General features: G+C 38.0%; 1 protein-coding gene across 1 annotated transcript in view; it reads left to right on the forward strand.

The window, feature by feature from the left end:
* DOCK8 (dedicator of cytokinesis 8) overlaps positions 1-25,291 on the forward strand; it is a 515,743-nt gene that overhangs the window by 288,536 nt on the left and 201,916 nt on the right. The window lies entirely within an intron of this gene.

Below are 25,291 nucleotides of genomic sequence, written 5' to 3' on the forward strand. Positions count from 1 at the left end.
CAATAGCACCGGAGCGTGTTATTACCCCTCTGGCAGAGTTTGAAGAAGAATCTACCAGAGTTTTTTCTTATGATTTTAACCGGAGTAGTTAAGATCATATTGCTGTTTCTCGGCCATCTGAGGGAGGTAAAAACTTCAGATCAGGGGACAGCGGGCAGTTGAATCTGCATTGAGGTATGTAGCAGTTTTTATTTTCTGAATGGAATTGATGAAAAAATCCTGCCATACCGTTATAATGAACATGTATGTATACTCTACACTTTAGTATTCTGGGGATGGTATTTCACCGGAATTACTCTGTAAAAGTACATTAAACCTTTTATTAGGTATTTTTCATGTTAAACGTTTTTGCTGGAATGTAGAATCGTTTGCATTAATGAGGTACTGAGTGAATAAGTATTTGGGCATTATTTTCCACTTGGCAGTTTGCTTGTGTTATTTATGACAGTTTCGTTTCTCTCTCACTGCTGTGTGTGAGAGGGAGGGGCCGTTTTTGGCGCTCTTTGCTACGCATCAAAAATTTCCAGTCAGTTTTTCTGCATGATCCGGTTCATCTCTAACAGAACTCAGGGGTCTTCAAACTTCTTTGAAGGGAAGTAGATTCTCTCAGCAGAGCTGTGAGACTTATATAGTGACTGTGATTTAAAACGTTGCTCTGTAATTTTTATATTTAAAATTTAATTAGTGTTATTTTACTAATGGGAACAAACCTTTGCTAAAAGTTGTGTTGTTTGTTAAGAGTGATGCCATAACTGTTTTTCAGTTCATTATTCAACTGTCATTTAATCGTTTAGTGCTTCTTGAGGCACAGTACGTTTTTATTAAATAAAATTGTAACCGAGTTGCATGTTTATTGCCAGTGTGTTAAACATGTCTGATTCAGAGGAAGATACCTGTGTCATTTGTTCCAATGCCAAGGTGGAGCCCAATAGAAATTTATGTACTAACTGTATTGATGCTACCTTAAATAAAAGCCAATCTGTACAAATTGAACAAATTTCACCAAATAGCGAGGGGAGAGTTATGCCGGCTAACTCGCCTCACGTGTCAGTACCTGCATCTCCCGCCCGGGAGGTGCGTGATATTATGGCGCCTAGTACATCTGGGCAGCCATTACAGATAACATTACAAGATATGGCTACTGTTATGACCGAAGTTTTGGCTAAATTACCAGAACTAAGAGGCAAGCGTGATCACTCTGGGGTGAGGACAGAGTGCGCTGATAATTCTAGGGCCATGTCTGATACTGCGTCACAGCTTGCAGAGCATGAGGACGGAGAGCTTCATTCTGTGGGTGACGGTTCTGATCCAAACAGATTGGATTCAGATATTTCAAATTTTAAATTTAAATTGGAAAACCTCCGTGTATTACTAGGGGAGGTCTTAGCAGCTCTCAACGATTGTAACGCTGTTGCAATACCAGAGAAAATGTGTAGGTTGGATAAATACTTTGCGGTACCGGCGAGTACTGACGTTTTTCCTATACCTAAGAGATTAACTGAAATTGTTACTAAGGAGTGGGATAGACCCGGTGTGCCGTTCTCACTGTTTCCAATAGACGCCACCACACGGGACTTATGGCAGACGGTCCCTAAGGTGGAGGGAGCAGTTTCTACTTTAGCTAAGCGTACCACTATCCCGGTGGAGGATAGCTGTGCCTTTTCAGATCCTATGGATAAAAAATTAGAGGGTTACCTTAAGAAAATGTTTGTTCAACAAGGTTTTATATTACAACCCCTTGCATGCATCGCGCCGATCACGGCTGCGGCAGCATTTTGGATTGAGTCTCTGGAAGAGAACCTTAGTTCAGCTACGCTGGACGACATTACGGACAGGCTTAGAGTCCTTAAACTAGCTAATTCATTCATTTCGGAGGCCGTAGTACATTTAACCAAACTTACGGCTAAGAATTCAGGATTCGCCATTCAGGCACGCAGGGCGCTGTGGCTAAAATCCTGGTCGGCTGATGTAACTTCTAAGTCCAAATTACTTAATATACCTTTCAAGGGGCAAACTTTATTTGGGCCCGGTTTGAAAGAAATTATTGCTGACATTACAGGAGGTAAGGGCCACGCTCTACCTCAAGACAAAGACAAAGCTAAGGCTAGACAGTCTAATTTTCGTCCCTTTCGGAATTTCAAAGCAGGAGCAGCGCCAACTTCCACTGCACCAAAACAGGGAGGAGCTGTTGCTCGTTACAGACAAGGCTGGAAGCCTAACCAGTTCTGGAACAAGGGCAAGCAGACCAGTAAACCTGCTGCTGCCCCAAAGACAGCATGAACCGAGGGCCCCCGATCCGGGACCGGATCTAGTGGGGGGCAGACTCTCTCTCTTCGCCCAGGCTTGGGCAAGAGATGTCCAGGATCCCTGGGCGCTAGAGATCATATCTCAGGGATACCTTCTAGACTTCAAATTCTCTCCCCCAAGAGGGAGATTTCATCTGTCAAGGTTGTCAACAAACCAAATAAAGAAGGACGCGTTTCTACGCTGTGTACAAGATCTATTATTAATGGGAGTGATCCATCCGGTTCCGCGGTCGGAACAAGGACAAGGGTTTTACTCAAACCTGTTTGTGGTTCCCAAAAAAGAGGGAACTTTCAGGCCAATCTTGGATTTAAAGATCCTAAACAAATTCCTAAGAGTTCCATCGTTCAAAATGGAAACTATTCGGACAATCTTACCCATGATCCAAGAGGGTCAGTACATGACCACAGTGGATTTAAAGGATGCTTACCTTCACATACCGATTCACAAGGATCATTACCGGTATCTAAGGTTTGCCTTCTTAAACAGGCATTACCAGTTTGTAGCCCTTCCATTCGGATTGGCTACGGCTCCAAGAATCTTTACAAAGGTTCTGGGTGCCCTTCTGGCGGTACTAAGACCGCGAGGAATTTCGGTAGCTCCGTACCTAGACGACATTCTGATACAAGCTTCAAGCTTTCAAACTGCCAAGTCTCATACAGAGTTAGTTCTGGCATTTCTAAGGTCGCATGGATGGAAAGTGAACGAAAAGAAGAGTTCTCTCTTTCCTCTCACAAGAGTTCCATTCTTGGGGACTCTTATAGATTCTGTAGAAATGAAGATTTATCTGACAGAGGACAGATTAACAAAGCTTCTAAATGCATGCCGTGTCCTTCATTCCATTCAACTCCCGTCAGTAGCTCAATGCATGGAGGTGATCGGCTTAATGGTAGCAGCAATGGACATAGTTCCCTTTGCACGCCTACATCTCAGACCGCTGCAATTGTGCATGCTGAGTCAGTGGAATGGGGATTACTCAGATTTGTCCCCCACTCTGAATCTGGATCAAGAGACCAGAAACTCTCTTCTATGGTGGCTTTCTCGGCCACATCTGTCCAGGGGGATGCCGTTCAGCAGGCCGGACTGGACAATTGTAACAACAGACGCCAGCCTTCTAGGTTGGGGCGCTGTCTGGAATTCTCTGAAGGCTCAGGGACAATGGAGTCGGGAGGAAAGTCTCCTGCCAATAAACATTCTGGAATTGAGAGCAGTTCTCAATGCCCTTCTAGCTTGGCCCCAGTTAAAGACTCGGGGGTTCATCAGGTTTCAGTCGGACAACATCACGACTGTAGCTTACATCAACCATCAAGGAGGGACAAGAAGCTCCCTAGCAATGATAGAAGTATCAAAGATAATTCGCTGGGCAGAGTCTCACTCTTGCCACCTGTCAGCAATCCACATCCCGGGTGTGGAGAACTGGGAGGCGGATTTCTTGAGTCGCCAGACTCTTCATCCGGGGGAGTGGGAACTTCATCCGGAGGTCTTTGCCCAAATACTTCGACGTTGGGGCAAACCAGAGATAGATCTCATGGCGTCTCGCCAGAACGCCAAACTTCCTCGCTACGGATCCAGATCCAGGGATCCGGGAGCGGTTCTGATAGATGCTTTGACAGCACCTTGGAATTTCAGGATGGCTTATGTGTTTCCACCCTTCCCACTGCTTCCTCGATTGATTGCCAAAATCAAACAGGAGAGAGCATCAGTGATTCTAATAGCGCCTGCATGGCCGCGCAGGACTTGGTATGCAGATCTAGTGGACATGTCATCCTGTCCGCCTTGGTCTCTACCTCTAAGACAGGACCTTCTGATTCAGGGTCCATTCAAACATCAAAGTCTAACTTCTCTGAAGCTGACTGCTTGGAAATTGAACGCTTGATTTTATCAAAACGTGGTTTTTCTGAGTCGGTTATTGATACCCTGATACAGGCTAGGAAGCCTGTTACCAGAAAGATTTACCATAAAATATGGCGTAAATACCTATACTGGTGTGAATCCAAAGATTACTCCTGGAGTAAGGTTAGGATTCCTAGGATATTGTCTTTTCTACAAGAAGGTTTAGAAAAGGGTTTATCGGCTAGCTCATTAAAGGGACAGATCTCAGCTCTGTCCATCTTGTTACACAGGCGTCTGTCAGAAAATTCAGACATCCAGGCCTTTTGTCAGGCTTTAGCTAGGATCAAGCCTGTGTTTAAAACTGTTGCTCCGCCATGGAGTTTAAACTTAGTTCTTAACGTTTTACAGGGTGTTCCGTTTGAACCCCTTCATTCCATTGATATAAAATTGTTATCTTGGAAAGTTCTATTTTTAATGGCTATTTCCTCGGCTCGAAGAGTCTCTGAGTTATCAGCCCTACATTGTGATTCTCCTTATCTGATCTTTCACTCAGACAAGGTAGTTCTGCGTACTAAACCTGGGTTCTTACCTAAGGTTGTCTCTAACAGGAATATCAATCAAGAGATTGTTGTTCCATCCCTGTGTCCAAATCCTTCTTCAAAGAAGGAACGTCTTCTACACAATCTGGATGTAGTTCGTGCCCTCAAGTTCTACTTGCAGGCAACTAAAGATTTTCGCCAAACTTCTTCCCTGTTTGTCGTTTATTCTGGACAGAGGAGAGGTCAAAAAGCTTCTGCTACCTCTCTCTCCTTTTGGCTTCGTAGCATAATACGTTTAGCCTATGAGACTGCTGGACAGCAGCCTCCTGAAAGAATTACAGCTCATTCCACTAGAGCTGTGGCTTCCACTTGGGCCTTTAAGAATGAGGCCTCTGTTGAACAGATTTGCAAGGCTGCAACTTGGTCTTCGCTTCATACTTTTTCCAAATTTTACAAATTTGACACTTTTGCTTCTTCGGAGGCTATTTTTGGGAGAAAGGTTCTTCAGGCAGTGGTTCCTTCTGTATAATGAGCCTGCCTATCCCTCCCGTCATCCGTGTACTTTTGCTTTGGTATTGGTATCCCAGAAGTAATGATGACCCGTGGACTGATCACACATAACAGAAGAAAACATAATTTATGCTTACCTGATAAATTCCTTTCTTCTGTTGTGTGATCAGTCCACGGCCCGCCCTGTTTTTTAAGGCAGGTACATATTTTTTAAAATTATAATTCAGTCACCACTACACCCTTGGTTTCTCCTTTCTCGTTGGTCTTTGGTCGAATGACTGGAGGTGACGTAGAGGGGAGGAGCTATATAGCAACTCTGCTGGGTGAATCCTCTTGCACTTCCTGTAGGGGAGCAGATAATATCCCAGAAGTAATGATGACCCGTGGACTGATCACACAACAGAAGAAAGGAATTTATCAGGTAAGCATAAATTATGTTTTTTTTAAGTTAATTTGCCACAGTATCCCTTTTAATATGTTAAAGGGAGATTGAAGGGAAAATGAAACATAATTTAGATAGATAAAGCATTTCTTTATTTATTTAATTTAATTATATTGTAAAGTTGAACACTATATGGTAGCAGTTTTTGCAACAATGTTTCTAACAATGTTATACATTTAGTGCATGCTGACCACATGAACCCATCTATATCAATGTCCTCTAAGGTTGCCACCTCGGTCATGTTTTCCTGGATATTTATGAGTTACACATACTGCAGGGAGGAACATTATTAGTGCTGTCCAGCAGGGCCGTTTCTAGGCAATTTGGCACCCAGGGCAAAATACTAAAATGTGCCCCCCCCCTAACAAATTCTAAATTCTATAATCTGATATATACAAACTAAACAAAAATGCACAAAAAACAAATATCAATAGTTTAATTTTCAGACTCTATTAAGCACACCAACATCCTCCTCATTCAGCCTAGGACAGGTGCAACAATATTCAGAGCTCTAGGAAAAGATGTTGTACTGAATGGCATGTCTTTTTGGTAGGAGTAACCAATGACAGCCATTTTTGCTCACCATAAAGAAGGGACTCGAGAGTTTTATATACTATTGAAAGCAGAGGGTACCATAAAGAAAATCATATATACATACCTATTGTGAATGTGTGTGTGTGTGTATATATATTTATATATATATATATATATATATATATATATATACACTGTATAGTGTGTGTGTGTATATATATATATATATATATATATATATATATATATATATATGTGTGTGTGTTATTTTTAATTATTATTTTTTTACACATCTTAGTTTATTTCATCTGTTATTTTTAAACTTGATGAGGAAACAACCTTTAATGGTTAAGAATGTGAAAATACTGCAGACATCATTGCTAAGGGCTGTAAATCAATAATACCAGCCCATCCACATAACCTCCTCACCTCTACAGAGTTCTTAGGACAGCATAACTTTTGGAGCACAATTTAACCACATGGCTGCCAAAAGGGCTACAGACAGTGCTTTGGAATACATTGCAGCCCTCTATTGCAGCCAAGGGGTTAAACTGTTCTCTGGGTGTTATAGCTCTCTGCAATTGCAGTGTTTTCCCCCCTCAAATGAATGACAAAGCTGCAGCCAATAAGTAAGTAGCCTGCAAATTGTGTGCTGTTGTCTGTAAAACAAACCAGCAGCATCAAAGTTAAAGGGACAGTATACACTCATTTTCATATAACTGCATGTAATAGACACTACTATAAAGAATACGATGCCCAGATACTGATATAAAAATCCAGTATAAAACTGTTTAAAAACTTACTTAGAAGCTCTCAGTTTAGCTCTGTTGAAAAGGCAGTTGGAAAGCCCACTGCAAGTGGGAAATAAGACACTCCCCTCCCTCCCCCTTCTTTTGCATATGAAAAGACCCTTTACACAAACAGGAGCAAGCTGGAGTAGGTAGCTGACGGTATTCTCATAAAACTTTGGGGCTTGGTTAGGAGTCTGAAAATCAGAGCAATGTTATTTAAAAATAAGCAAAACTATACTTTTTTTTTTTTTAAACTTTATGGGCTATATAAATAGATCATCTACAAAACATTTATGCAAAGAAAAAATGAGTGTATAATGTCCCTTTAATGTGATCGCAAATCACAAACAACCCACACATATATATATATAACGGCAGCTCGCTCTCACACTGTTGACTTCTTGTCAGATGTGTGAGTTATAGATTTGTGAGCACTTTAACTTTTATTTTGCGCTTTCTCCTTATCTGCCTGTTGCACTAGTTGGGCTGCTAAACTTGAAATGACAATCAGTACACGCTCCTAAACATGGAACTAATTAAAAAAAAAATCTGCTGCCCTCCTCCTATCTTTATACAGTATCAGGCTCTCAGACCTCTATTAGGTATTACACAAATATCATGCTCCAAAAGAAAAGCAGTATAAGAGCGCATGGCTGTAAAAGAGATTAACCCAGTTAATGAGCACATTTGCTACTAATGTGTATATAGATGGTAAGATAGGAGCGCCAAAAGAGGCAAGGCCAAAGGTTTAGTGAAAATATGTGGTATAACGTAATTAGTAAAGTTAGAGTCTGAATAAGTTCCCTGAAATAGTGGACCACAGTGATTGTGTCCGTCCTTCCTATAATATTATTGAATTCGTTTAAAAACGTGGACTCGGAGCGACTAGCGCTTTGGATTGGGGGGTGGATGTTAATATGTACTATGAAGGCATATATAGGTGCAGGATAATTAGAAATCGAAAAAATTGGCTATATATAGTTATATTAGATGACACAGAGCATACGTCTTCCAAATAGAATATCACAGTTTTAATACAGTTATGTGCAATTTAGTACATCATATCCGGTTAAAAACAAGTTACATGCAAAAATATGGATCCATAAAACTATAAAATAATTCGATATATTTAAAAATATTAAATGTTAAAAATATGTATTAAGAACAATAATGCGGTGAAAGTTCTGTATGCTAAAGATAGTCGAGGTCTCTCTGACAAAGTCCCTACGTCTGTCGCGGGGAGGGCAAGCTAAGGTACAGCTGTACAGCAAATATGCTAATAGGATAGATTTGCTAGTAAGGTGGCTGTATGAACATAGCAGTTTAAAGAGTAGTGGATAATAATGCAATATGATAATGATACACAAATGTACAAATGAAAATAATACACAAATGTACAAATGAAAAACCACAATTGTGTACAAGAGTAAATAATGATCAAATAATGATCCAAAAAACAAATAATGATCAAATAATAGTCCAAAAAACAATCCAAAAAATGTGTTCTTTAAATTAAGGTGTGGACAGTCCAAATAAATGTGAAGTGATTCAATCCGTGAAAAAACACAAAAAATGCAATGTGGTAAAGTCCATAAAGATGTTCAAAAAGTTGTAATCCTTATTGTGATGTCTCAAAAATAATAAGAATATCCAAAATGTAAAAATATAAAGATATCAAAATATAAAAAATATATAATATATATATATATATATAAGAATGTCCAATATAAAATCTCCAAAATGTCCAATATAAGTGACTAGTGTGTACACAAAATTATAAACGTGATCACTGAGAAAACAAAAATCTGTGGTTCTTATTGTAGTGCACAATGGTATCAAAAAATTAGAAAATGCACAAAATAGAATAAAAATAGAAAAATATGAAAGAAAAAAAGGGGAAGAACTTGGGGATTCCTCAAAACCTTTGAACAAAAAATAACAACATAGTGTGATATTGTTATAAATAGGCAATAATGAAAAGGAGTAATGCTCACCATATACTTGTCAACGCGTTTCGGCCTGCAATTGAGGCCTTTCTCAAGACTAACATATGGTGTGGGTGAGCACCAGCCTTTATACCTTCTTTCTATCCAATCATAATTTTTTGCAAATTGCGCCAAAATTTTTGCGCCAAAATTTGGCGCCAAAAACCTTGTTCTTCCGGGATTTTGACCCAGTAGTGTTACCCCTGAAGTGTTTTACAAATTTCTTTGTTTTAATTTGCCCAATTTTTGGGTAATGTAGCTGTAGGTGCTTATTTTGTGCTCCTAAAATTGTTAAATGTGGCTATTACCTATATTATAGCGCAATTTTGTTTCCTAACGAATTTTCCTGTACCAGATCTGGTGTGACACAGCACCGGAAGTGAGATAGTTGTGCACTTCCGGTTCGGCCGCTCACCGGAAGTCAGGTTATTGCTTACTTCCGGTTTAGTCGCTCCACCGGAAGTCGGGAAATTGCGCACTTCCGGTTCGGTCGTGAGACCTTTTTTTGGTTTTTAGATCTTGGTCATCTTCTTTAAAAGCGGAAGTTGGGTTGCATATTCCCATTTTGGTTATTGTACCTTTACTAATAAATTCTCCTGGGTAACATTAGGTTTGATATTTCGTTTTAAGACTTTGATTGGTTAGAAAGTCAAATAGAGGTTATATTGTCATTGTATGACAAAATCTAACCTTAGTTCTATAGTTGAAGAAGATAATTATTGGGAGATGTTCTGTGTTTCTATGGTGCATATAATTCTTATAGACTTATAGGATTTCTGCCTGCACCTATATGTCTAAAAGTCACATAGTTAGAATGCCACGTTATTACGAACCAAAAAATAAAAATAGATAAAAAATAGATAAAAAATAGATAAAAAATATAAAATAAATAAAAAAAATTTCTATCATATCAGATCACATATTAGAGTAACATATTAATGCCTTAAAATGATATAATATAATATGTTGTATCTTACAAAATGGTTTAAGCTTGAGCCCACCCTATATAATATAAAGTGGAGCTGGACGTCACTGGGTCATTATAGTGTTGATTGAGGATTGGAAGATTGGGTTGTGTATTATTAAACATCTGGTCAGGTGTCTAATTCAAGTATGTGGATTGAGGTTCTGTGAGTAGAGATCTACCATACTATTCCTGTATGAGTTTTTCCAATATTACCGGAATTGTGCAGTAAAGATTGTGGTTCTATATGTGGAGAACTATCATACTGTTACTGTATGGAGCTTACTGATATTATTGGAGCTCTGCAGTCAGTGTGGGTGTGTCGAGTTGTATACTAATGTGGCCTATTTTACTTTGTGCTAAACAGCATGGTATCACATAGTCTGTCTGTGATGATTTAGTTAAATGGGGATTTTCATTGGGGGGCTCTCTATTTCTTACTGTTTTAGGCTTAATAGATGGCATAGGTCTTCTTTATTGTTCAGACCCTTTGGGTGGAGACAATCTAAGTCAAATATCCATCTTGATTCGGCAATCAGAAGTTTTCTTTCATAGTTTCCTCCCCTCCAATTGGGTTTTATTAATTGTATTCCGTAGTATTTTAGATCTTTGATGTTCCCTCTGTGGTGGGTGAAAAAGTGGTTGTATAGGATAGTGTCGGTGTTTCCATGTTCGATCTATAATAAATGCTCTCTTATCCTATCTTTCAGGCATCTCGTGGTCTGCCCGACATATTGTAGGCCACAGCTACATTGTATTATGTAAATCACACCTTTAGTGCTGCATCTTATCAAATTTTTGATCTCATATTTATTGTTAGAATTATGAGAGAGGAAGTTCTTGGTCTTCAATCCCCTTTTACAAGTTAAAAACTTACTTAGAAGCTCTCAGTTTAGCTCTGTTGAAAAGGCAGTTGGAAAGCCCACTGCAAGTGGGAAATAAGACACTCCCCTCCCTCCCCCTTCTTTTGCATATGAAAAGACCCTTTACACAAACAGGAGCAAGCTGGAGTAGGTAGCTGACGGTATTCTCATAAAACTTTGGGGCTTGGTTAGGAGTCTGAAAATCAGAGCAATGTTATTTAAAAATAAGCAAAACTATACTTTTTTTTTTTTTTAAACTTTATGGGCTATATAAATAGATCATCTACAAAACATTTATGCAAAGAAAAAATGAGTGTATAATGTCCCTTTAATGTGATCGCAAATCACAAACAACCCACACATATATATATATAACGGCAGCTCGCTCTCACACTGTTGACTTCTTGTCAGATGTGTGAGTTATAGATTTGTGAGCACTTTAACTTTTATTTTGCGCTTTCTCCTTATCTGCCTGTTGCACTAGTTGGGCTGCTAAACTTGAAATGACAATCAGTGCACGCTCCTAAACATGGAACTAATTAAAAAAAAAATCTGCTGCCCTCCTCCTATCTTTATACAGTATCAGGCTCTCAGACCTCTATTAGGTATTACACAAATATCATGCTCCAAAAGAAAAGCAGTATAAGAGCGCATGGCTGTAAAAGAGATTAACCCAGTTAATGAGCACATTTGCTACTAATGTGTATATAGATGGTAAGATAGGAGCGCCAAAAGAGGCAAGGCCAAAGGTTTAGTGAAAATATGTGGTATAACGTAATTAGTAAAGTTAGAGTCTGAATAAGTTCCCTGAAATAGTGGACCACAGTGATTGTGTCCGTCCTTCCTATAATATTATTGAATTCGTTTAAAAACGTGGACTCGGAGCGACTAGCGCTTTGGATTGGGGGGTGGATGTTAATATGTACTATGAAGGCATATATAGGTGCAGGATAATTAGAAATCGAAAAAATTGGCTATATATAGTTATATTAGATGACACAGAGCATACGTCTTCCAAATAGAATATCACAGTTTTAATACAGTTATGTGCAATTTAGTACATCATATCCGGTTAAAAACAAGTTACATGCAAAAATATGGATCCATAAAACTATAAAATAATTCGATATATTTAAAAATATTAAATGTTAAAAATATGTATTAAGAACAATAATGCGGTGAAAGTTCTGTATGCTAAAGATAGTCGAGGTCTCTCTGACAAAGTCCCTACGTCTGTCGCGGGGAGGGCAAGCTAAGGTACAGCTGTACAGCAAATATGCTAATAGGATAGATTTGCTAGTAAGGTGGCTGTATGAACATAGCAGTTTAAAGAGTAGTGGATAATAATGCAATATGATAATGATACACAAATGTACAAAAGAAAATAATACACAAATGTACAAATGAAAAACCACAATTGTGTACAAGAGTAAATAATGATCAAATAATGATCCAAAAAACAAATAATGATCAAATAATAGTCCAAAAAACAATCCAAAAAATGTGTTCTTTAAATTAAGGTGTGGACAGTCCAAATAAATGTGAAGTGATTCAATCCGTGAAAAAACACAAAAAATGCAATGTGGTAAAGTCCATAAAGATGTTCAAAATGTTGTAATCCTTATTGTGATGTCTCAAAAATAATAAGAATATCCAAAATGTAAAAATATAAAGATATCAAAATATAAAAAATATATAATATATATATATATAAGAATGTCCAATATAAAATCTCCAAAATGTCCAATATAAGTGACTAGTGTGTACACAAAATTATAAACGTGATCACTGAGAAAACAAAAATCTGTGGTTCTTATTGTAGTGCACAATGGTATCAAAAAATTAGAAAATGCACAAAATAGAATAAAAATAGAAAAATATGAAAGAAAAAAAGGGGAAGAACTTGGGGATTCCTCAAAACCTGTGAACAAAAAATAACAACATAGTGTGATATTGTTATAAATAGGCAATAATGAAAAGGAGTAATGCTCACCATATACTTGTCAACGCGTTTCGGCCTGCAATTGAGGCCTTTCTCAAGACTAACATATGGTGTGGGTGAGCACCAGCCTTTATACCTTCTTTCTATCCAATCATAATTTTTTGCAAATTGCGCCAAAATTTTTGCGCCAAAATTTGGCGCCAAAAACCTTGTTCTTCCGGGATTTTGACCTGGTAGTGTTACCCCTGAAGTGTTTTACAAATTTCTTTGTTTTAATTTGCCCAATTTTTGGGTAATGTAGCTGTAGGTGCTTATTTTGTGCTCCTAAAATTGTTAAATGTGGCTATTACCTATATTATAGCGCAATTTTGTTTCCTAACGAATTTTCCTGTACCAGATCTGGTGTGACACAGCACCGGAAGTGAGATAGTTGTGCACTTCCGGTTCGGCCGCTCACCGGAAGTCAGGTTATTGCTTACTTCCGGTTTAGTCGCTCCACCGGAAGTCGGGAAATTGCGCACTTCCGGTTCGGTCGTGAGACCTTTTTTTGGTTTTTAGATCTTGGTCATCTTCTTTAAAAGCGGAAGTTGGGTTGCATATTCCCATTTTGGTTATTGTACCTTTACTAATAAATTCTCCTGGGTAACATTAGGTTTGATATTTCGTTTTAAGACTTTGATTGGTTAGAAAGTCAAATAGAGGTTATATTGTCATTGTATGACAAAATCTAACCTTAGTTCTATAGTTGAAGAAGATAATTATTGGGAGATGTTCTGTGTTTCTATGGTGCATATAATTCTTATAGACTTATAGGATTTCTGCCTGCACCTATATGTCTAAAAGTCACATAGTTAGAATGCCACGTTATTACGAACCAAAAAATAAAAATATATAAAAAATATATAAAAAATATATAAAAAAAATATAAAATAAATAAAAAATTCTTCTATCATATCAGATCACATATTAGAGTAACATATTAACGCCTTAAAATGATATAATGTTGTATCTTACAAAATGGTTTAAGCTTGAGCCCACCCTATATAATATAAAGTGGAGCTGGACGTCACTGGGTCATTATAGTGTTGATTGAGGATTGGAAGATTGGGTTGTGTATTATTAAACATCTGGTCAGGTGTCTAATTCAAGTATGTGGATTGAGGTTCTGTGAGTAGAGATCTACCATACTATTCCTGTATGAGTTTTTCCAATATTACCGGAATTGTGCAGTAAAGATTGTGGTTCTATATGTGGAGAACTATCATACTGTTACTGTATGGAGCTTACTGATATTATTGGAGCTCTGCAGTCAGTGTGGGTGTGTCGAGTTGTATACTAATGTGGCCTATTTTACTTTGTGCTAAACAGCATGGTATCACATAGTCTGTCTGTGATGATTTAGTTAAAGGGGGATTTTCATTGGGGGGCTCTCTATTTCTTACTGTTTTAGGCTTAATAGATGGCATAGGTCTTCTTTATTGTTCAGACCCTTTGGGTGGAGACAATCTAAGTCAAATATCCATCTTGATTCGGCAATCAGAAGTTTTCTTTCATAGTTTCCTCCCCTCCAATTGGGTTTTATTAATTGTATTCCGTAGTATTTTAGATCTTTGATGTTCCCTCTGTGGTGGGTGAAAAAGTGGTTGTATAGGATAGTGTCGGTGTTTCCATGTTCGATCTGTAATAAATGCTCTCTTATCCTATCTTTCAGGCATCTCAAGGTCTGCCCGACATATTGTAGGCCACAGCTACATTGTATTATGTAAATCACACCTTTAGTGCTGCATCTTATCAAATTTTTGATCTCATATTTATTGTTAGAATTATGAGAGAGGAAGTTCTTGGTCTTCAATCCCCTTTTACATGCCTTACAGCTGGGGCAAGGGAAAAAACCTTTAATGTTTCTCCCTAGAACATCCTTTGTTTGGGCTGTTTGTTGACGGGGAATGCTGGGAGATATTATGTTCTTAAGGTTGTCTGATTTCCTGTATATAAATCTGGGTCTGCTGGATAGTGTTTCTCCTATGATATCGTCGTTTTTCAATAGGTGCCAGTGTTTCTCCAGTATTCTTTCTATAGTTCGCCTGTTTTCACTGTACTGGGTGATGAAAGCGACATCTATGGAGTTAGTGTTGATATTCGTTCCCTTCCTCTTATCTCTGTATCTAAGGAGCTCCTTGCGGTCTCTGTTTCTCACTTCTTCGATATCCTTATTAAGTTTCTCTTCGTCATATCCTCTATCCATGAAACGTGTTTTCAGTTCTTCTGCCTGGCTTTCCCAGAGGTTGTGATCTGAGCAGTTTTTCTTAAGTCGTAGTAGCTGCCCCTTGGGAATATTTTCCTTCCATCTAGCATGGTGACAACTTGCATTGTGGATGTAGTTGTTACAATCTACTGGTTTGAAATATGTTGAGGTCTTAAGTTCCCCCTTCTCGACTGTTATTTTGAGGTCTAGGAAGGTGATTTCAGTGTCACTAATCTCATATGTGAATTTCAGGTTTTTTATATTTTGATTCATGACATTTAGGGTGTGTTCCAGATCTTCTCTGATTCATGATATTATGTCTTAATATTCAGCTTAACATCTCAATTATCTTCCAATGGATACTTTTTTTTTTTTTTTTTTTTTTCCCCTTCTTAAATAGACTAAACACACCAGAATCAAAAAACAAAAAACCAAACAAATCAAACCTAAACAACAACAAGGGAAAAAGAAAAAAAAAAAAAAAAAAAAAAGAAAGAAAAAGAAAAAAAAAAAAAAAGAAAAGAAAAGAGATTTCCCGTCTCCTTCTCCCAGTCCGCACCCCCCCCCCCTTACCAAATGCCTAATAGAACCATTTCTGAAGGGGAATATCAGATTTTTTATTTCTGTCTCTGAGTGACTTTTAATGAATGTTGACCAATTCTTAAAGAAGATTTTTATATCTTGTTCACTGTTTAAATCTGTGTCTCTTTGCTCCAACATGCATTGTTTTTTGAGACAGTTTTTTATTTCTATGATCGTGGGAGCCTTATATTTTTTCCATCCCTTAAAGACAAGATATCTGGCTGCTAATATAGATAAGATTAATAATTTCTCGTGAGGGAATTGTTCTTTACTTTGTTTTATACAGAATACTATTTGTGTTAATGTGAATTCCACCGGGGAGATTCCTATTGAGTTATTAAGCCAGTTTTCTACCTTATGCCAAAATTGTCTGATTTTAGGGCAATTCCATATCATGTGTTTTAAATCTGCAGCAGGAAAAGAACATTTTGGACGTTTGTTGAAATTTGAATTATGTATTTTATGCCCCTTTTCTGGGGTAAAGTATGCTTTGTGCAATAACTTGACGTGTGCCTCCCTCCAAGTAGCGGAGAGCGTAGCACATGCCACTTTATTGATTGATTTTTCAATAAATTTTGAGTCTATGCTATTGGTAGCTATTTCCTTGTTCCAGTCAGATGCTAGTTGTGTTAAGATAATGCTTCCCTTACTATTATTTAATAAAATATGACAGGGGGTTATAGACATAAGTCCATTTTTAATTAATGTGAGCCAATTTTCTATTTTTCCTAGTGTCCAGCACCATCCTGTATCTCTGACTAATTCTGAGATGTAATGTCTTATTTGTAAGTACGCGAAGAAATCGTTATTTGGTAGCTTATGTTCACTTCTGAGTTCTTCAAATGTTTTTACACATTTTAATTCTTTATTAATACACTGATGAAGTTTATCCAGTCCTAACATAGACCATTTGTTGAAAGTCACTGAGTTTAGGCCAGGCTGGAAGCAAGGGTTCCCCGTTATTGATAAGAATTGTGAAGTTTTGCAGTTAATTTTTAACAGGGTTCCTATTTTCCACCATGCCTTGACCGGGTTTAAAATTGATTTTAGCGTCTTAATCGCACTGGGTAAAGCTTTTGGAGCACAATGTACTAGAGCTACTGGGAGATATGGATGGCATATGTTTTCATCTAACATTATGTTAGTCACATAATTTTTCGAAAGAAGCCAGTCCGCCGCTGTTCTTGCTAGGAAGACTAGATTGTATATTCTAATATCAGGTAACGCTAAACCTCCGAATCCTTTCCCTGCTGATAATTTAGATAGGGATATCTTAGGTCTGTTCCCTTGCCAGATAAAGTTTCTAACTGCTGTATTGTGAAAACGAATGTCTTTCTCAAAAATAAAGATTGGAATATTTTGTAATATGTATAATAACTTCGGGAGAAGAACCATTTTATACAGTGCTATTCTGCCAGATAGTGAAATTGGTAGGTTTTGCCAATTTCTCATTTTTTCCCGAATATTTACCAATATTGGTGTGATATTAAATTTATATAAATCTGACTGCTCAACTGGAACAGAGATTCCTATATATGTAAATGAATCAGTGACTTCTTTAAATACACAATTCTTGATTGACTCTGAATTCTTTCTGAGCCAATAAATCTCAGATTTGGATTTATTTATTTTATAGCCGGAGAAAGAGCCAAATTGTTCTATTATGTGGATGAGTTTGGGTATATTTCTTTTAGTATTTGCAATATAGAGAAGTACATCATCCGCATATAGTGCGATTTTCATTTCATGATTGTTTATCTTGACTCCCTCGAGATCTTTTCTTATCCTGAGTGCCAGGGATTCAATCGCTATATTGAAGAGAAGGGGGGACAAGGGACAGCCCTGACGTGTACCCCTCTTTATTTCAATTTCTGAGGATAGGAGATTATTAATTATCAGTTTCGTGGACGGTTGCTTATATAAATTTTGTATGAAATTAGGAAATTTATCTTTAAACCCAAACTTGTCTAAAGAGGTGAATATGTGACTAGAAAAGACGGAGTCAAAGGCCTTTTCGGCGTCAATTGTTACAATTGCAAGGTCAGGGCTGTCCCCTGCACCCCCCCCCCCCCCGCTCCTAGAGAAATACTCTGTTATCGTCAAAACTTCCCGTATCTTGGCTGCAGAGTTTCGCGATTTGAGAAAACCTGCTTGATCCGTGTGAATAATCTGATTAAGAATTCCTTGAAGTCTCTGGGCTAAAATCGAGGTCATAATCTTATATTCCGAGTTTAAGAGGGCTATAGGCCGATAGGACTCCCTGAGGGAGGAATCTTTCCCTCCCTTGAGAAGTAATGTTGTGTGAGACGCGGAGAAGCTAGGTGGTACTGTTTTGTTATTTATATAGAACTCATTATAGAGGTTACATAGCAATGGGGTTATTTCTGAGGTTAAAATCTTAAAAACCTCATTAGGTATCCCGTCTGGGCCGGGTGCTTTATGTAGTGGCATTTGAGATATCATCTCACTGACTTCTTTTTCAGTAATTGGGTTGTTCAAGTTTTTTAGTAATTCTTCTGGGACTATAGGATAATGTAATTTACCCCAGTATTCCTTGGCCTGCTCTTCGTCTGTGGTTTTCATTGAGTAAAGATCTCTGTAGTATTTTTGAAAAGCCTCTAAGATATCTTCTGATTTTGTTAGAATCTTACCTTCCTGCTGGATTTTATCAATAAAATTGGCTTTCTTTTCTCCCTTGACTAATTTAGCTAATAATCTTCCTGACTTATTGCCAAATCGGTACATCTTGGCTTGGAATCTGAGGTCATTTTGAGTTTCCAAAAGCAGTGTTAGCACATCTCTTTCATTTTTGGCTTTGATATATCTGGCCCAATTGAAGCTTGATTTTTGCAAGATATATCGATTGTATGAATTTACAACAAACCTAGTGGCTTCTATCTCTCTTTTCTTTAGTTTTTTTGAGATCATGGCAGCATATGCTGTAATTTCACCTCTAATGACCGCTTTTGCGGCTCCCCAGAAAATGTCTGGTCTATTGATATATTCAGAGTTAAACTCTACGTATTCTTTGAGTTTGTCTTTCAAATGATTCTTAAATTTTAAATCATTTGCCAAGTAATGGGGAAAAATAAATCTTATCGGTGCATTCGTTATTTGGTATGACTGTATCTCCAAAAAAATTGGGGAATGATCGGATAAGGTTATTGGTGTAATCCCTGAATTGATAGTTTTTGTGCGTAGTCGTTCATCTATTAAGAATAGATCTATTCTCGACAGCGTCTTGTGTGCTTTGGATAGGCATGTATAATCCCGCACATCGGGATTCTGCATCCGCCAAATATCTTTTACTGCTAAGTTTTGAGTAATTTTTTAAAATATATTTGTTTCTAGGTTATCTTTTTTGTGTTTTGTTCGTCTACTGTCATATCTCAGTCTATCCAACGGGGAACAAGGGGTCATGTTGAAGTCGCCTCCTATTATCAGAAGACCCTGTGAATATGACAGTATATTGGATTGTATTGAGTTCAAAAAATCATAGTCTAATTCGTTTGGTGCATAGATGTTACATAATGTATATGTTTGTTTGGCAATTTTAAGTTTCAACATAAGGAATCTCCCCTGTGGGTCACTCTTAGAGTGTATTAATTCGGGTTCTACTCTTTTTCCTATCAGGATGGCCACTCCTCTCTTCCTCTTTATACTAGGTGCGGCGAATACGTGTTTAATCCATGAGCCCTTCAATTTCATCATCTCTTCCATGCTTAAGTGTGTTTCTTGCAGGAACATTATATCTGCATGCATCTTTCGCATGTGAGAGATGATGGCTTTCCTCTTTATGGGAGTTGAAATACCCCCCACATTCCAGGAGATGACTTTAAATTTGTCAGTCAGCTTTGTCATTAAGTCTCAAGGACAGAAGAGTGAGGGGGACGAGGGGGGCGAGAGAGGAAAAAAGGAACGGGAAGAAAAAAAAAAAAAAAAAAAAGAGGGAAGGGAGGGGGGAATTGACTCATAACACTCAATCTAGTGAAAAGGGGGGAAAAATATCCCCTCTTTTTTTCCCCAGCTCTGGGGTATTTATTTACCAAGGTTTTTGTAACTTTCTTACAGTTCATAGTAGACTCTTGCAGGATTTACACAGTGAATATTTACTTTCATAGCTTCTCTTATCTTATTGGCCTCGCCTAGAGAGGTTATCCTATAGAATCTATCTCAGACATAAACTTTTCGGCCTCTTGTATGTCTTCAAAGAAATACGTTTCATTTTTAATGACTATTTTAAGTTTGGCTGGGTAGATTAGAGTTGCTCGGATCCCTTTCTGTATTAATTTTGTGCAAAGTGGTGCGAGTTCTCGCCTTTTTAAGGAGGTTTCGGCCGAAAAATCCTGGAATAATAGGATATTGGCTCCATCTATATTAATGGGTTGTTTTTTCCTGTATTGTTGGAGAATACTAACTTTGTCTAGGAAATTTAGAAAGCGCACTATTACTGGCCTGGGTTTATTGTTAGGTTTATTATCATGTGGGGGTGGGCCTATCCTGTGTGCTCTTTCCACTATTAATTGCGTGGTGGGTAACTCAAGTAGTTGAGCTAACTTTTCTGTTATGAAAAGTGTCAAATTTTCATATTTCTTCCCCTCAGGAATGCCAATAATTCTAACATTGTTCCTACGGGATCGATTCTCTAAATCTTCCAGTCTGATTTGCAACTTTTGAATCTTTGTTTCTGTGTCTTCTAATTTGGAGGTCTGTGTATTAGTAAGGTCTTCAAGGTCTGAAACCCTTTGTTCCACCTCCTGAAGCCTATTGGAAAATTGTCTAACTTCTGAGGTTAACAAAGTAATTTCCTGTTTTATTTCTGTTTTCAAGGAGTCAAATTTTGGGGTTAAAGCTTCAGAGATTTTTGCAACTAGATTTTCCATGTTAATTGCCTCATTTGCTGAGGTTGTCTTAGGGGTTAAGAGATGTATATCTGTTGTTGTGTCTAGAGTTCCTTTGGATTTCTTATCCTTATGTCTACTCGCCATGTTTGGGGAAGGAGTTTTGTTAAGATATTTGTCCATGTACTAGGTGCGTGACTAGGGGAACTTCACTCTAGTTAAGAGTGGTCCCATAAAAAAGAGTGAGTGTGAAAAATAATTAGTGCCTATTTGTGCTTTAAGAATCTGCTAATTGTGAAAATTTAAAGTGATTAAAGGGGCAGCCCCACAATTGGGGGAAAGGGAAAAGGAAAAAGGTGAAAAATTGTGCTTGGGTGTGTCCTGTGAGGGGGAAAAAAAAAAAAAAAAAGAAAAAAAAAGGGGTGAGTGAGATTTTATTTAAGATTATAGCTCAAACAATGGCGGTAGTTAACCTCGTTCTTGTACTAAAGGAAAATGAAGAGGGCAGCCAGGTTATTAAGTTATAAAGAGATATCTATTCCTGAATTCTCTGTGTCCTCTATTAAAAATTCTTTCAACTTGTGTTAGTTTTTCTAATCTGTCTGTTATTTGGTGACTTGGAACTATTTTTCAGCAAGTTAGGTGCTAGCTTAGGTTGAAAGGGGGCGTCCTATTATGGGATGTGTCAAATGTCCTGTGGGGGAAATGCTAGTTAACCAATTGCTATAATTATGCGAGTCTCAGAAGAGAAAAATAATGTAACTATACTAGTCTAAAACTATATAGTTTATATATTAGCAAAAAATGTGTGTATCCCCTAAGAAAAAAAACATGGTATAATAATATACAGTACAATAGTGATAAATAATACGCTGCCTTTGTGTCTCTTGAAAAATAAAAAAAAAATAAAAAAAAATAATTGACAGTAGGCAATCAAATTACAATTATAGTCAGGTAGCTCAATCTCTAAAAAGCTAGATTTCTAATGGTGTATAAGTTGTTAGATCTGATACTCTGTGTAAGAAACTTATAGAAAAAGACAGGTATATATTCTGTTTCTGGTGATATTGAAATCAAACAACAGTTTGTAAGTGCCGTTCTATTAACAAGTGAAAATAATCAGTCCAGTGCTTTATGATATGTTTGTCAACAGAGAGATAGAAGGTCTTGCTGTTTGTTATGGAAAGACAGGGAAATGAGGGATAATCCTTTTGGGGATTTCCCCTCATTTGTTTTGTAATGCTGTTCTCTTTGTAATTGTTCTATATTATGTGTTATTTCTTAACTTAGAGTTATTTTTCAGCAAGTTAGATACTGACTTAAATTGAGAAAAGGCGTCCTGTCATAACGTGTAAATGACCAGTCACTAAGATTATACAGGCCTCTAAAAAAATATATAACTGCATTAATCTAAGACTATATAGCCTATATGTTAGCCAAAAAGAACAAAACAAATAAAAAACCATATGTACACCTCCTAGAAGAAAGACAAGGTGAAATAATATATTATACAATGATGGTAAATAACACACTGCCTATATGTCTCCTGATAAAAGGAAAAGTAATTGGGAATAAACAATCAAAATACAATAATATGTATATACAGTAGTTCAATCTCTGAAAGGCTGGATTCCTAGTAATATGTAGATTGTTGGATCCAGTAGCCTATGTAGGAAACTTGAAGAAAAAAAAAAAAAAAGGGCTAGTATATGCCCTGCATCAGGTTATATTGAGATTAGACAGCAAATTGTAAGTGCAGTTCTATAAACACACAAAAAAAACAAAAAAAAATAAAAAATAAGTCCAGTATCTTATAATGTGTTTTGTAGGCAGTAAAACAAAAGATCCTGCTGTTTGTTGCGGGGAAACAGAGAAATGAGAGGTATTCCTTATAGGTATATCTCCGGATTTACTTTGTGGTACAGTTCTTTTTAATCAAGCTCGTAGTGTGTTGTGGGTTCATCATCCATGTGTAAGCTTGTCATAGATTTATGGCTAAGTAGCAATTCCATTTGTTTAGCTTTGTAGTCTTATTTTTTGCTTTTTAGTTCCTCCTATGCTAAGGTGTATCAAGGCATGCAACTTTGTATTTCCTTTATAATATGAGCTATGCCTCTTGTTGTATCTATTTTAATGATCTTATGAGAGAACTGAGGAAATAATTAAACAGTTATATGTTCTCAAGCAGAAAGATTGTAAGTTCAAATGGTTTTATTTGTACTCACCTGCCTCACCCGTGGTGCCTTACAAGAATGCGGTCTTGCTGGTTGTTAAATGATGCAGGGCCCTTCAGGTATAGGAGGATAGAAGGGTTGACTTTTTCTTACTTTGCCTCCTCCCGCATAGCTCCCGCGGGATAGGAGGAAATCAGCCAACCGGTTCTGTATTGGGATCACGGTCGGGCTTAATGATATACAGTAGTTGGCTTATTGAGCTTTGTAGGTTCTAGTGACAGCGTGTGGCTCCAGTCACTCCCGGCACGGCGAAATCTTCTGTCCTCCTCCTCCCGCGCAGCGTCGGTGGGGGAGGGGGGATCTAGTGATCGCTTTGGTGCTGGTTTTCTCGTCCCGTTCGGGACTTTCAGAATTGCCGTGGCTGATCCCTCCTACAATCTCCCGGTTCCTGGTGTGGGAGTCTTAGCGCTTTGGGCACTCGTTACCAGATCAGCCCTGGTCCACCTCCTCCCGCGCAGCACCGGTGGGGGAGGAGGGAGTGCTCTCACGTCTGGATCAATCTCAGGCGGGCCGTGGATGGTTCCCTGACAGTTTCGATAGGAAGATCAGCTGTTCACACCAGGTGGGGAGGCAGGATAAGTCGAACTGGGCGTCTAAGGTGTGTATGTTGGTGAGCTGAAAATATAGGACCACAGCTCGGTTTGAGTAGCTATTTCTTCTTGCACAGATCAAATCCCCGTTGGGAAGATAATTCGGTAAAAAAATGGGTTAATAGTCAGTTTTCATCTGTTTCTTATTGTTATTAAGTTTGAGTCTGATTCTTGAGTATTTCAAGCTTTCCGAGCTGGGGAGTAAGGAACAGTGGTATGTAGTTCCACTGTATGTTCCGGTGGCGTGTGTGCCTTGCCGTCCAGGTAGCTACCCCAGGTATCAGGGGTTGGCGCGTGGAAGCTCCGCCAGGTGCTCTTAGGACTGGAGGACACCTCTCAGCAACCTGTGCTAAGCTCCTCCTCCGGAACTGACTCTCCAGATAATCTAGACCATGCAATTTTAAGCAACTTTCTAATTTACTCCTATTATCAAATTTTATTCATTCTCTTTGTATCTTTATTTGAAATGCAAGAATGTAAGTTTAGATGCCAGCCCATTTTTGGTGAACAACCGGGGTTGTTCTTGCTGATTGGTGGATAAATTCATCCACCAATAAAAAAGTGCTATCCAAAGTTCTGAACCACAAAAAAAGCTTAGATGCCTTCTTTTTCAAATAAAGATAGCAAGAGAACAAAGAAAAATTGATAATAGGAGTAAATTAGAAAGTTGCTTAAAATTGCATGCTCTATCTGAATCAGAAAAGAAAAAAATTTGGGTTCAGTGTCCCTTTTAGCTCATATCTGTTAGATTCTGTTTTTGAGAACGTTCTTTTCTGGAACCGATACTTGCGATGTTGTGGTCGCGTGGGCACTTCCACGAAAGTTGCGCACTTTTGAATAACAGAATTATGTATTCTAGTTCCAGGGCATATGAATAGACCGGTCCGGTCGCCAATGGCGACCTAAATTTCTTGCGGGCAAGTAAAATTTTTAAGTTACCAGCCCGAGCGGCGATCTGACATTTTAAGTGGGATATAAGAAGCAATAATAAAAAAATTCAAATTGCCTTTTACATATGCGCACACACGGGAAAGGAGCGTAGAGGGGGAGTTTCTTTCTGTTAAATGCATTTAAAGACCTCCCCTTATCTCCATGGCTCTTGGTCTCTTCCTTGTCAGTTGCCGCTTCTTACCCCTAAGGTTGTCTGCGCGGGAAGACATCCTGCTAAAGGGGTGAGTGTTTCTTCTCTGTGTGTGTATGAATGAAGTATGACTTAAAGTGACTATATAGTTATGGTAGGCAGCTTGCTCACGTACATTATGCTGAAGTACTCCAGGGTCCTCTGCAGTACTTCAGCACAATGAACACGAGCAAGCTGCCTACCATAACGATATAGAGTACTGCACAATTTTTATGGACGCTATTGGTGCTCCAAAAACTGACTTTACCAATTCATAGAGAACACACCATCTCCATGCACCCAGTCAAATCTGCTAGCGCGGCACTGACAGTCGTGCTAGTAGTTGAAAGGCAGCCGGGCAGAAAGGGGGGAAAAAATTGTTTTTAACATGCTTGTTATGTCGAGCACTATAGGTTGAAGGGTGGCAGCATTAAATATACTTAGTTAATCATAACCCCACATATGCTGAAGTAAAAAAAAAAAAAAAAGGCTCAATTATCTCTTTTTTTTTCCCTTAGGGGAAAATAAGTCAAGACGGTACATACAGTATTACAAAGATGGTATCCCTGTTTTTTTTCTACCTGGTGATAGAAAAATATTTTCTAAAGTTAAAGCCTTTTAATATTTGCTCAAGTCCCAAGTAGTAAGCAGCTTGCAAAGCATTCAAATTGGGACCTCTGTCTGCAATGCTTTGTGAGATTACAATAACACTATTTATATTGCCTTTTTAAATAAGATATATACACACTACATGCAGATATGCACGGACGACTAAAGTTTCTTGCGGACTGGTAAGTTTTGTGATTTACTCGCCCTCTGGGCGAGGGAAGTTTTTGGGTATTCATAGGCCCTGTAGTTCATTTATCGAACCTTCGGTCGAATTTTCTTCGACCTTGGACAGTTCTGGAGTGTCCTTATACACAATGAGAAAAACATTGTACAATATATTAGTACAATAGTAATATACATTGC

The sequence above is a fragment of the Bombina bombina genome, chromosome 2 (assembly GCF_027579735.1).
Source record: "Bombina bombina isolate aBomBom1 chromosome 2, aBomBom1.pri, whole genome shotgun sequence".
In the NCBI taxonomy this organism is placed as follows: Eukaryota; Metazoa; Chordata; class Amphibia; order Anura; family Bombinatoridae; genus Bombina; species Bombina bombina.